Genomic DNA, 12,133 nt, shown 5'->3' with positions numbered 1-12,133 from the left:
GGACATTCTGATGCCTACTCGTTCAGGCTCCTGTGATGGAGATAGGGCGTATTCATCCGCGCATGGCATTCCGGGTAGACTAATCCGCCATTGTTCCGTTACGTTCCTTAGAGTGATAACTTGGTTCCAGCACTTTTGATACAGTTTGGTGTTTGTACCGAATGGGGCGGCCGCATAGGTGTTTTTCTGTCTGATCGGCCCCTGTAAACGGCTGTCATCTGTTTTGGTGTTGATATGCCGCAGGGCGCATGCGCGGCCGCCATCTTTCTCGGGTGCAGCAGGGCGCATGCATGGCCGTTCTCGACCCGGAAGCCCGAAGAGAGACTCTTGTGAATTTCTCTGCTGGACTGAGAGTGAAATTCCTTTGGAAGCTCCTTTAGAAAGAGGAGGATTTACTAACGGGAATTTCAAACCAAACATCACGTCATTATCCGACAGACTTACTCCATTCACCAGGACCTGAATATCATTGGGAGGTAAAATGGTTTGTCTGTTCTGTCCGTGGATAAAGATTTCAGATAGCAGAGTGACTGGGAAAATTTAAATGACCATTCCAGGGTAAATTTGAGACTAATTACACCGATCACATTGGGGAAGTCAAATAATTAGCTGTTGTACTCTTATGTATGCAGGTAAATTTTAAAATTACCACATTAGCATACTTGGCAGCTAAACTGGGCAAACTGCTGACCTTGTTAGTAGTGAGAGTTACTATCCCGGATTTTGTTAAAGTTTGTTGTTCCTGTTGCATTTCATTCAGCTCACCGTGGCTACAAAGTAGGTATTCAGTCTCATCCCAATTTCCAGATCATGGTCTGTAGCTTTTTAAGTTACATCAATTCAGATGTCTATCTAAATACTTTTTAAATGTTATGAGGGTTTCTGCCATCATTTCAGACAGCATGACACAGGTCCTCACCACCCTCTAAACCTCCTCATCCTTCCCTCTCTGCCTCCTTTTATATGTATCCCTCAACCAAAGGGAATAGGACCTTCCTATCCAATCTATTTAGATCCCTCAGAAATTAAAAAAAATGTAAAGTTATATTTTTTTCCAATCAAGGGCAATTTAATTTGGCCAAGCCACCTACCCTGCATATATTTGGGTTGTGTGGTTGAAACCCACACAGACAATGGGAGAATGTGCAATCTCCTTACAGACTGTGACCCGGGTCCAGGATCGAACCCGGGTCCCCAGCACGCAGGCACACAACCACTGTGCCACCATGATCGCCCAGAATTTTATACTTTTAGAATAATCTTTATCGTTGTCACAAGTAGGCTTACATTAACACTGCAATCAAGTTACTGTGAAAATCCCCCAGTAGTGACACTCTGGCACCTATTTGGGCACAGAGAGAGTATTCAGAATGTCCAATTCACCTAACAAGCACGTCTTTCGGGACTTGTGCGAGGAAACCCATACAGACACTGGAGAACGTGCACACTCCGCACAGACTGTGTCCCAAGTGGGAATTGATTCCGGGACACTGGTGCTGTGAAGCAACAGTGCTAACCACTGCGCTACCATGCCGCCCATAAAACAGTTCAGCTCAATGTTCTCAGATTAAAGAAGCTGAAGCGCCCAACGTGGGTCTAACCCACGGCCCTGGGATTAAGACTCCCATGCTCTACCGACTGAGCTAGCCAGGCTGCTTTTCATAATTTCATTTTGGTTTCCCTTCAGTCTTTTCTGTTCCAAAGAAAACAGCCCCAGTTTATCCAAACTTCCCTCAGAGCAAACATTGTCAATTTCTGGCTGATGTTCGTAAATCCCCTCTGTACTCTTTCTGGTGCAATCTTTCTGTGCACAGGAATCTAGCTCTGGCCTACCTAGTCCTGTCCTGCCATTTATCATGTAATCCCTCCAGTTTTCTTCCTCACTATCAAGTGTTTAATCATTTTTGTGTCACAGGTAAACTTCTTATTCATGTTCCTACATTTACTTTCAAATCAATGATGTCACCAGGAGTGAAGGGGCCAGGACTGATTCCTTTGAAACCGGCACTGGAAACAGCCCTTTTATTTTCTCTATTCTTTATGGGATGTGAGTGTCACGGGCAAATCAGCTTGGTTGCCCATTCCTAATTGCCCTTAAACTGAGTGGCTTGCTGGGCAATTCAGAATAAACCACATTTCAGTGAGTTGGCCAGATCAGGTAATGCTGGTGCAGACTCGATGGGCCGAATGGTTTCCTTCTGCACTGTAGATTCTATGATTCATTGGACATCTTGTCCCATGTGTCCAAAGCTCTGCGGCTCTGTTTAGTCACATGATGACCCAGGGCAGAAACTCCCAACCCTGAGTAGACAACACCCTCAAATCGAGGGACTGCTGATGACAAGAGGGTCAGTGTGCAGCGGGGGGGTGAGCGGTCATCCTGGATCAGGGAGCAGGAGGGGAGAATATGGTGAATTTCTATCCTGGACTGATGGTGATTAATTTTGGAAACTCCTTTTACAGGGGATTAGTAGGGGAGGATTTACACACAGCAAATTCAAACCAGGAGAAATGTTTATCTTTCCTGAAGTTCATTTCTGGACCGACAGTAATGCCTTTGTAAACTTCTTTCACAGGGGATTAGAAAGGGATTCGCAGACAGAAAACTCACAACCAATCCTCACATCAAATTCTAGCACCACTGTTCGAGTTGCCAGGACCTGGAGATTATCAACCTTTGTGTGTAAGCATTGAGTTCAGGTCATTACCACTCACTGCGTAAAATCTTCTCTTTAGATCTTGCTCACAATCATAAATCTGTGTCCCATAATCCTTTTACAATCTGCTAATGAACAGCTTTTCTTTATCTTTTGCTGGGTTCGCTGTTGTCGTTTCCGGTGCCTGGGTCACTGCCGGGTGATCCGTCCGGTTTCATTCCCTTTTCCTGTTTTTGTAGCAGTTGAATGGGCTTGGACCAGTCCATTTTAGGATCCAGTACGCAATGCAGACTTGCTCCAAGAATCAATTGATTTGTATCCAGGTCTGGGATGAGTCCCAACAATTATTTTGCAAATGACACATTGTCCCAGTTAGGGGCAATGACCCACTGACCACCATGTATCTCCCATTACTGTCCGCAATGATCTTAGTGACCGAAAGCGGGACCTGTTTATCGAATAGAATTGCAGCACCTCGCGGGCAGCACGGTGGTGCAATGGTTAGCACTGCTTCATCACGGAGCCGAGGTCCCAGGTTCGATCCTGGCCGTGGGTCACTGCCTGTGGAGTTTGCACATTCTCCCCGTGTTTGTGTGGGTTTCATCCCCACAACCCAAAGATGTACGGGGTAGGTGAATTGGCCACGCTAGATTGCCCCTTAATTTGAAAAAATGAATTGGGTACTCTAAATTTATGAAACAAAATAATTGCAGCACCTTGAGCCCTTCGTCAAAGCCCGAGTGAAACACTTGGCTCACCCCTCCACAGTCTGGTCTGATCTCCAACCCGCAAGTGAGTCTCCTGCAAGAACACCACAGCAGCATTTAGATTCTTAGATTCTTTTGGTGAGCGAAAACCCTCCACCTCTTCACAGGTCCACCCAATCCCCTTACGTTCCAGGTGACCAGCTGAATCAGGGTTCTCCCCATCCCCCCATCACGGAATCAGCCATGAGGGACTATCCAGTAAATCTTCAAAATGTACAGGCCAAGAGTCCACCCAAGATGGCCACCACAGACGTATCCATACACTCAGAGTAAAACAAAAACAGTTCTTTAGTCATCTGTCAGCTCACCCGTCTCCCTCCCCAACCCTATGGGTGCGATTCTCCACTCCCACACCTGTTGGGAGAATCGCCTGGGGCGGCGAAATTTCCGGGGACGCCGGTCCGACGCCCTCCCGCGATTCTCCCAAGCGGCGGGAACGGGCCAGTTGGGTTTCGCAGGCCAGAGAATCGCCGGAGACACCGAAAATGGCGATTCTCCGACAGCCCCCGATTCTGAGGCCTGGATGGGCCGAGCGGCCAGGCCAAAACGGCAGGTTCCCCCCGGCGCCATCCACACCTGGTCGCTACAGTCGTGGGCGGTGCGTGAACGCTGGGGGGGCGGCCTGTGGGGGGCGAGGGGGGATCCTGCACCAGGCTTCACCTGGAATGTGGGGCGGCCCACGATCGGTGCCCACCGATCGTCTGGCCATCCTCTCTGAAGGAGGACCTCCTTCCTTCCGCCGCCCCGCAAGATCCGTCCCCCATCTTCTTGCAGGGTGGATTTGGACAGGACGGCAACCACGCCTGCGCGGGTTGGCGCCGGCCAACCCGCGCATGCGCGGATGACGTCCGTTATGCGGCGCCGGTCGTGTCATCTAATCGGCGCCGCTTTTACGCGGGTGACAAGGCCTCGCGCGGGTAGATGACGCGGCCCCGATACTGGCCCATTGTCAGGGCATGAATCCGTCGTGACCGGGGCCGTTCCGCGCCGTCGTGAACCTCGACGGCGTTCATGACGGCGCGGCCACTTCGGCGTGGGGGTGGCGAATCCCGCCCTATATATCTACATTGTGCTTCATAAAGAAAATCTCACTTCATCCTTAAACAGATTTTATCAGAAAATACCAAAAACTATATAGAGGATAGCACAACACCCATCCCACCCCACAGGAAACGTAGATCTTGTCCAATACAGATAACTGGACTCCAGTCCATGCTTTACAATGAAGGCATTCACCTCCTCCAGTGTCTCAAAATGGTAGTCTTTAGACTCCTATGTAGCCGCAGCTATGCCGGGTATACCCCCCGAATCAAACTCCTTTCCTACACAGAGCAGCCTGAACCTTATTAAAAGCCACTCGCTTCCTCACCAGCTCGGCTCCCACATCCTGGTAAATCCTCACTGAGGGACTCCTTCCCACACTCAGAAGAGCTGAATGGTCTGTTACCGGTGTGACTACGGTGATGAATCTCCAGCTCACATGGGGATCTGAATCCCTTCCCACAGTCTCCACAATTCCATGGTTTCAGCATGCTGCTGGTGTCCTTGTCCCTTTCCACATTTGACGATCAGTTTATGTCTTGTCCCCACAGAGAACATGTGTACAGTCTCTCCCCGCTGTGAATGATGTGATGTATTTTTCAGACTGTGTAACTGGTTAAAGCTCTTTCCACAGTCAGTTCACTGGAACACTCTCATGCGAGTCGTGTGTGTTTCGGGGTTTTTTCAGTCACACTGTTCTTGATACCTTTTCCTACGGACAGAACAGACAAACATTTCTTCTTCCACATTCATAGGCCAATGATATTCAGGTCCTGATGAATGGAGTGACTCTGTTAAATCTTGAGTATCATAGATTACCATAGAATTTACAGTGCAGAAGGAGGCCATTCGGCCCATCGAGTCTGCACCGGCTCTTGGAAAGAGCACCCTACCCAAGGTCAACACCGCCACCCTATCCCCATAACCCAGTAACCCAACCCAACACTAAGGGCAATTTTGGACACTAAGGGCAATTTATCATGGCTAATCCACCTACCTGCACATCTTTGGACTGTGGGAGGAAACCGGAGCACCCGGAGGAAACCCACGCACACACGGGGAGGATGTGCGGACTCCGCACAGACAGTGACCCAAGCCGGAATCGAACCTGGGACCCTGGAGCTGTGAAGCAATTGTGCTATCCACAATGCTACCGTGCTGCCCTTTGTGAAGTTTGATTTGAGTATCCATCTGTAAATTCTCCCCTTGTAATATCCTGTAAAAGGAGTTTACAAAAGACATCATTAGGGGCAGGCACGGTGACTCAGTGGTTAACCGAGAACCCGGGTTTGATCCCGGTTCTGGGTCACTGTCCGTATGGAGTTTGCACATTCTCCCCATGTCTGCGTGGGTCTGGCCCCCACAATCCAAAAATATGTGCCGGGTAGGTGAATTGGCCACGCTAAAATTACTCTTTAATTGGGGAAAAAAAATAATTGGGTCCTCTAAATGTAATTTTTTTCAAATTTAAAAAAAAAAAGTCATCACTGTCAGTCCAGATAGAAATTCTGAACAGACAATTCTTGTTTCAATGTACCATTGTTTCCTCTCTTGTTCCCCCAAAGCTGTAAATCCCAGTCCCACACACTCTCCCTCCTCCCTGGGCTGAAATCCAAACCCATCTCACCATCTGCACCATTTCTTTCCTCCACTCCCAGTTTTCTCCCTCCCTCTCCTCTGCCTGGGTTCAGTTCTCCAGCTCCTGTCTGCAGACTGACAATAGAACCAATGGGCCTTATTGGGGGTTTAGGGCCTCCAGTCGGTGTTTGTGAATCCTCCCACCCACCTCCCAGGGTTTCCTTCCTTCCCAGAGATCAGAGTCCTCATTGATGATTTGAGCCCAAACTGGAGCCACGCTAAATTGCCCCTGAATTGGTAGAAAAAATATTTACGTGAAGGTTCACGGCTCCACAAAGTGTTTCCAACTCCTCCCACCCATCTCCTTAACACAGGCATTGTCAAAGTCGGGGGCCCGACCCGCGGGTGGGTTGTGGGCAGGTATCGGGAGGGTCATGGAGCCGTCCGTCGTGGCGCTCCCGAACGCGCAAATCCGTGCGCAACAGCCGCAGCAGCTGACTTTTAATAATGCCGGCTGCAAGCGGCCTTCAAAATGGCCACAAACATATAAAAACCATGTGGCCGCACTGCGCATGCGTGCTCGCTCACCGGTGCGCATGCTCAGCGTCTTGCACATGAGTTTTACGCACCGATGAGCGGGGCACGCAGGCGCAGTGCGGCCGCATTTTTTTAAGTCTAGTCGCAGCCTTTTGAAGGCCGTTCGCAGCCGGCATTGTTAAAAGCCGGCTGCAAAAAGTTTGGGGAGAATGATGTGATTGGTTGCTTTCTGAACTTTGATGCTGATGAAGTGGAAGTCTCTTACTCAAGAATGGCGAGTGATCCAACGATGGTTTCACCGCAGCTGTAACTTCAACCAAGAATGTCAGCGTTTTTAATCTTGATTTTTAAACATTCCAAAACAAAGTGCCTGCAGGTCGTATTTGGAACCTTTATCAATTAATTGATTGATTTTTAAGTATCTTTTATTTTTTAGCATTTTTAATTGTAATGTTTAGGTGAAATAAGAACATAAGAACTAGGAGCAGGAGTAGGCCATCTGGCCCCTCCAGCCTGCTCCACCATTCAATGAGATCATGGCTGATCTTTTGTGGACTCGGCTCCACTTTCCGGCCCGAACACCATAACCCTTAATCCCTTTATTCTTCAAAAAACAATGTGGTGAAACTCCAATTTCTAGAGGATGAAAACATTTTCAGTTTCTGCATTTTTTTCCTGTTAAACTTTATCAAATAAACCCCTCCCCCCAAAAAAAAACAACAAAGAGCTAGCTGTTGCCAGCGAATTTGCACAATCAGAGATGCAGAAGATTGAAAAAAAAATTTGATGTATTCTAGAAGGGAGGCAGCGAGCAGGTCTTGCCCCCTGAACATTGACATCACGGGCTTTGGACACGATTGCGAATCCTTCATTTTGTCAGCAGCAAACAAGGTAAGAGAAAATGGTGGGTCGCGAAGGTTGGCCGGCGTGGGTCACGAAGATTGGCCGGTTGACAAAAATGGGTCCCCGGAAAAAAAGTTTGAAAAACATTGCCTTAACCGGTTGACGCATTTATTTGACTGACTAAAAGCACGGTGCTTAGCACTGCTGCCTCACAGCGCCTTACCGGCTTCGATCCCGGCCCTGAGTCACTGTCCGTGTGGAGTTTGCACATTCTCCCTGTGTCTGCATGGGTCTCAGCTCCACAACCCAAAGATGTGCAGAGTAGGTGGATTGGCCACGCTAAATTGCACCTTAATTGCAAAAAAAAAATAATTGGTTACTCTAAATCTATTTCAAAAAAGATTGTCTCTTTCCTAATGTTCACAATTAAAGGGGTGGAGGTGGATTGGCCACGCTAAATTGCACCTTAATTGCAAAAAAAAATAATTGGTTACTCTAAATCTATTTCAAAAAAGATTGTCTCTTTCCTAATGTTCACAATTAAAGGGGTGGGTTCCCCAGGAGATGGCTGACTTTTCAGGGCAATTAAATTAATAATGGACAGAGATATCGCAAGTGTTGTTGCATGGTCCAGATTAGATATATTATTTAGTTTGTAATAAAGTAAATGTATTATTATTTCTTGTCTTGTAATATAAGACTGTAGCTACATTATAGATTTCCAGTCATCTCTTCCCTCAGAGGGTTGTTAGTCTTTGGATTTCTCTTCCACAGGGACCAGTTGTATCTGGGGGTCATTGAATATATTGAAGCACAAGTTTGACAGATATTTTATTAACAATGGAGTTAAGGTTATGGGGAACAGGCGAAAATAGAGAGAAAGCTGAGATGAGGAGGGATTTCTTCACTTGTGGATGTGGTGAAGCTTTGGAATTCTCTACCCCAGAGGAATGTGGAGCCTCAGTCATCAGGTATGTTCAAGACAAATATTAACAGGTTTCTAGATATTGAAGATATCGAGGGATATGGGGACCGTGTGGGGAAAATGGTGCTGAGGTAGATCGGCCAAGGATCTCATTGAATGGTTGAGCAGACTCAGTGGGCCGAATGGTCTACTCTTGCTCCTATTCTAATCTCTGTGTCTTGGACAGGAAGCAATGAGCTGATCTATCAATCAACATGAATCAGCACCTTCAGGAGAATTGGGAGGCTGAATATTAGATACAGCAGAGTGAGAATGGAGGGAGATTGTGTGGGATGGAGATTTACAGCTTTTCGAGAACAATAGAGTAAATAATGTCCATTGAAATAGAATTGTCCATTCTGAATTTCTAAACTGTACTAACTGATGACTTTTGTAAATTGTTTTTAAAGGATATTGGAAGAGGAGGAATTATAGACAAATCTCAAACATCACGTCTCGATGTGACAAACTCACTCGATTCCTTCTGATTTGAATATCATCGGGCTCTGGATATCATCGGCAAGAAGGAGAAATGTTTGTCCGATCTGTCGGCTTCAAAAGATTTTAAACGTGCATGTGATTGGAAAAGCACCGAGACCCAAACAACACACACCCGAGTGAGAGAGTTCCAGTGAACTAACTGAGGAAACATCAGTGTGACTGGAAAAGCACCGAGACCCACACAACACACACCCGAGTGAGAGATTTCCAGTGAAATTACTGAAAAGAGCATCAACTATTACACAGCCTGAAAAAACATCACACCATTCAGTGAGGAGAGACTGCACGTGTTCTGTGTATAGACAAGGCTTCCAGTGACTGTCCAATCTGGATAGACACGAGGAGACCCAAAACATGGAGAAACCATGGAAATGTGGGGACTGTGGGAAGGGATACAGATCCCCATATGAGCTGAAGGTTCATCAACGCAGTCACACTGGGGAGAGGCCATTCACCTGCCCTCAGTGTGGGAAAGGATTCATTGATTCATCTGCCCTGCAGAAACATCAGCGAATTCACACTGGGGAGAGGCCATTCATCTGCTCTCAGTGTGGAAAGGGATTCATTTCTTCATCCGCCCTGCGGAAACTCCAGCGGATTCACACTGGGGAGATGCCATTCACCTGCTCTCCGTGTGGGAAGGGATTCCATGATTTATCCAACCTGCGGAAGCATCAGCGAGTTCACACTGGTGAGCGCCCTTTCACCTGCTCTCACTGTGGGCAGGGATTCACTCAGTCATCCAGTCTGCAGACACACCAGCGAGTTCACACAGGGGAGAAGCCATTCACCTGCTCTCAGTGTGGGCACAGATTCAGAGCTTCATCCGCTCTGCTGAAACATCAGCGAATTCACACTGGGGAGAGGACATTCATCTGCTCTCAGTGCGGAAAGGGATTCATTGATTCACCCGCCTTGCAGAAACATCAGCGAATTCACACTGGGGAGAGGCCAGTCACCTGCTCTCAGTGTGGGAAGGGATTCATTGATTCATCCGTCCTGCGGAAACATCAGCGAGTTCACACTGGGGAGAAGCCATTCACCTCCTCTTAGTGTAGGAAGGGATTACAAAAAAGCATAGAAAATAGGAGCAGGAAGAGGCCATTTACCCCTGCCCGCCTACTCTGCCATTCATTATGATCATGGCTTGTCATTCAACTCAATAGCTTAATCCCGCTTTCCCCTCCATATCCTTTGATCAATTGTAAGGGGAATAGACAGGCGGTTCTGCGGACGCAATCGAGACTCCAGGATGGTATGTTGCCTCCCTGGTGCAAGGGTCAAGGATGTCTCGGAGCGGCTGCAGGACATTCTGGGGGGGTGGGGGGGGGGGGGGGGAAGGGTGAACAGCCAGCTGTCGTGCACATAGGCACCAACGATATAGGTAAAAAAACGGGACGAGGTCCTACAAGCTGAATTTAGGGAGCTAGGAATTAAACTAAAATGTAGGACCTCAAAGGTAGTAATCTCAGGATTGCTACCAGTGCCACGAGCTAGTCAGAGTAGGAATGTCAGGATAGAGAGGATGAATACGTGGCTCGAGAGATGGTGCAACAGGGAGGGATTCAAATTCCTGGGACATTGGAACCGATTCTGGGGGAGGTGGGACCAGTACAAACCGGACGGTCTGCACCTGGGCAGGACTGGAACCGATGTCCTGCGGGGGGATGTTTGCTAGAGCTGTTGGGGAGAGTTTAAACTAATGTGGCAGGGGGATGGGAACCAATGCAGGAAGTTGGAAGGTAGTAAAACAGGGTCAGAAATAAAAGGCAGTAAGGGGGAAAGTGTAAGGCAGAGAAGCCATAGTCAAAAATCAAAAAGGGCGACAGTACAAGGTACAGTGACTGAGGGGAGCTCAGTGAATAGGACCAGGAATACTAAAAGAAATAAAACGGGAAGTGAAAATATTAATGGTAAGCGACGCGGCAGGTTGTTACAGGAAGATATGGGTTCGACGACAAGGAAAATTAGGAGAAAGGTTAAGAGGAAATATAACTTAGGAGAGGTTACTGATCGAGTTGTTAAGATTAAGAACAGAGGTAAAAAAGCCAACATAAGTGTACTTTACCTGAATGCTCGTAGTATTCGGATTAAGGTAAATGAGTTGATGGCGCAAATCATCGTGAATGACTATGATTTAGTGGCCATTACTGAAACATGGTTAAAGGATGGTCACGACTGGGAGTTAAATATCCGAGGGTATCAAACTTTTCGGAAGGACAGAGTGGATGGTAAGGGAGGTGGTGTAGCTCTGTTATTTAAGGATGACATCCGGGCAACAGTAAGGGATGACATCGGTGCTATGGAGGATAAGGTTGAATCCATTTGGGTGGAAATCAGGAATAGTAAGGCGAAAAAGTCACTGATAGGAGTAATCTATAGGCCACCAAATAGTAACATTATGGTGGGGCAGGCAATAAACAAAGAAATAACAGATGCATGCAGAAATGGTACAGCAGTTATCATGGGGGATTTTAATCTACATGTTGATTGGTTTAACCAGGTCGGTCATGCAGCCTTGAGGAGGAGTTTATAGAATGTATCCGCGATAGTTTCCTCGAACAGTATGTAATGGAACCTACGAGGGAACAAGCGGTCCTAGATCTGGTCCTGTGTAATGAGACAGGATTGATTCAGGATCTCATAGTTAGGGATCCTCTCGGAAGGAGCGAGCACAATATGGTGGAATTTAAAATACAGATGGAGGGTGAGAAGGTAAAATCAAGCATGAGTGTTTTGTGCTTAAACAAAGGAGATTACAATGGGATGAGAGAAGAACTAGCTAAGGTAGACTGGGAGCAAAGACTTTATGGTGAAACAGTTGAGGAACAGTGGAGAACCTTCCAAGTGATTTTTCAGTGCCCAGCAAAGGTTTATACCAACAAAATGGAAGGACGGTAAAAAGAGGGAAAATCGACCGTGGATATCTAAGGAAATAAGGGAGAGTATCAAATTGAAGGAAAAAACATACAAAGTAGCAAAGATCAGTGGGAGACTAGAGGACTGGGAAATCTTTAGGGGGCAACAGAAAGCTACTAAAAAAGCTATAAAGAAGAGTAAGATAGATTATGAGAGTAAACTTGCTCAGAATATAAAAACAGATAGTAAAAGTTTCTACAAATACATAAAACAAAAAAGAGTGGCTAAGGTAAATATTGGTCCTTTAGAGGATGAGAAGGGAGATTTAATAATGGGAGATGAGGAAATGGCTGAGGAACTGAACAGGTTTTTTGGGTTGGTCTTCA

General features: G+C 46.9%; 1 long non-coding RNA gene and 1 other non-coding gene across 3 annotated transcripts; one reads left to right on the top strand and one right to left on the bottom strand.

The window, feature by feature from the left end:
- Positions 1-200: 200 nt before the first annotated feature.
- LOC140418691 (uncharacterized) lies at positions 201-10,185 on the top strand. 2 transcript variants are annotated; one of them, XR_011945238.1, is made up of 4 exons: positions 201-476; positions 2,577-2,683; positions 7,378-7,471; positions 8,198-8,791. It is a non-coding gene; the product is annotated as an uncharacterized lncRNA (long non-coding RNA). The 2 variants fall into 2 exon arrangements; XR_011945237.1 differs by lacking the exon at positions 8,198-8,791 and adding an exon at positions 8,798-10,185 and having other exon boundaries at positions 204-476.
- Positions 1,583-1,653, bottom strand: trnak-cuu (transfer RNA lysine (anticodon CUU)). Its single transcript has one exon. It is a non-coding gene; the product is annotated as a tRNA-Lys (tRNA).
- Positions 10,186-12,133: the final 1,948 nt, after the last annotated feature.

The sequence above is a fragment of the Scyliorhinus torazame genome, chromosome 5 (assembly GCF_047496885.1).
Source record: "Scyliorhinus torazame isolate Kashiwa2021f chromosome 5, sScyTor2.1, whole genome shotgun sequence".
Taxonomy (NCBI): Eukaryota; Metazoa; Chordata; class Chondrichthyes; order Carcharhiniformes; family Scyliorhinidae; genus Scyliorhinus; species Scyliorhinus torazame.
This window is presented reverse-complemented; position numbering and strand designations above follow the sequence as displayed.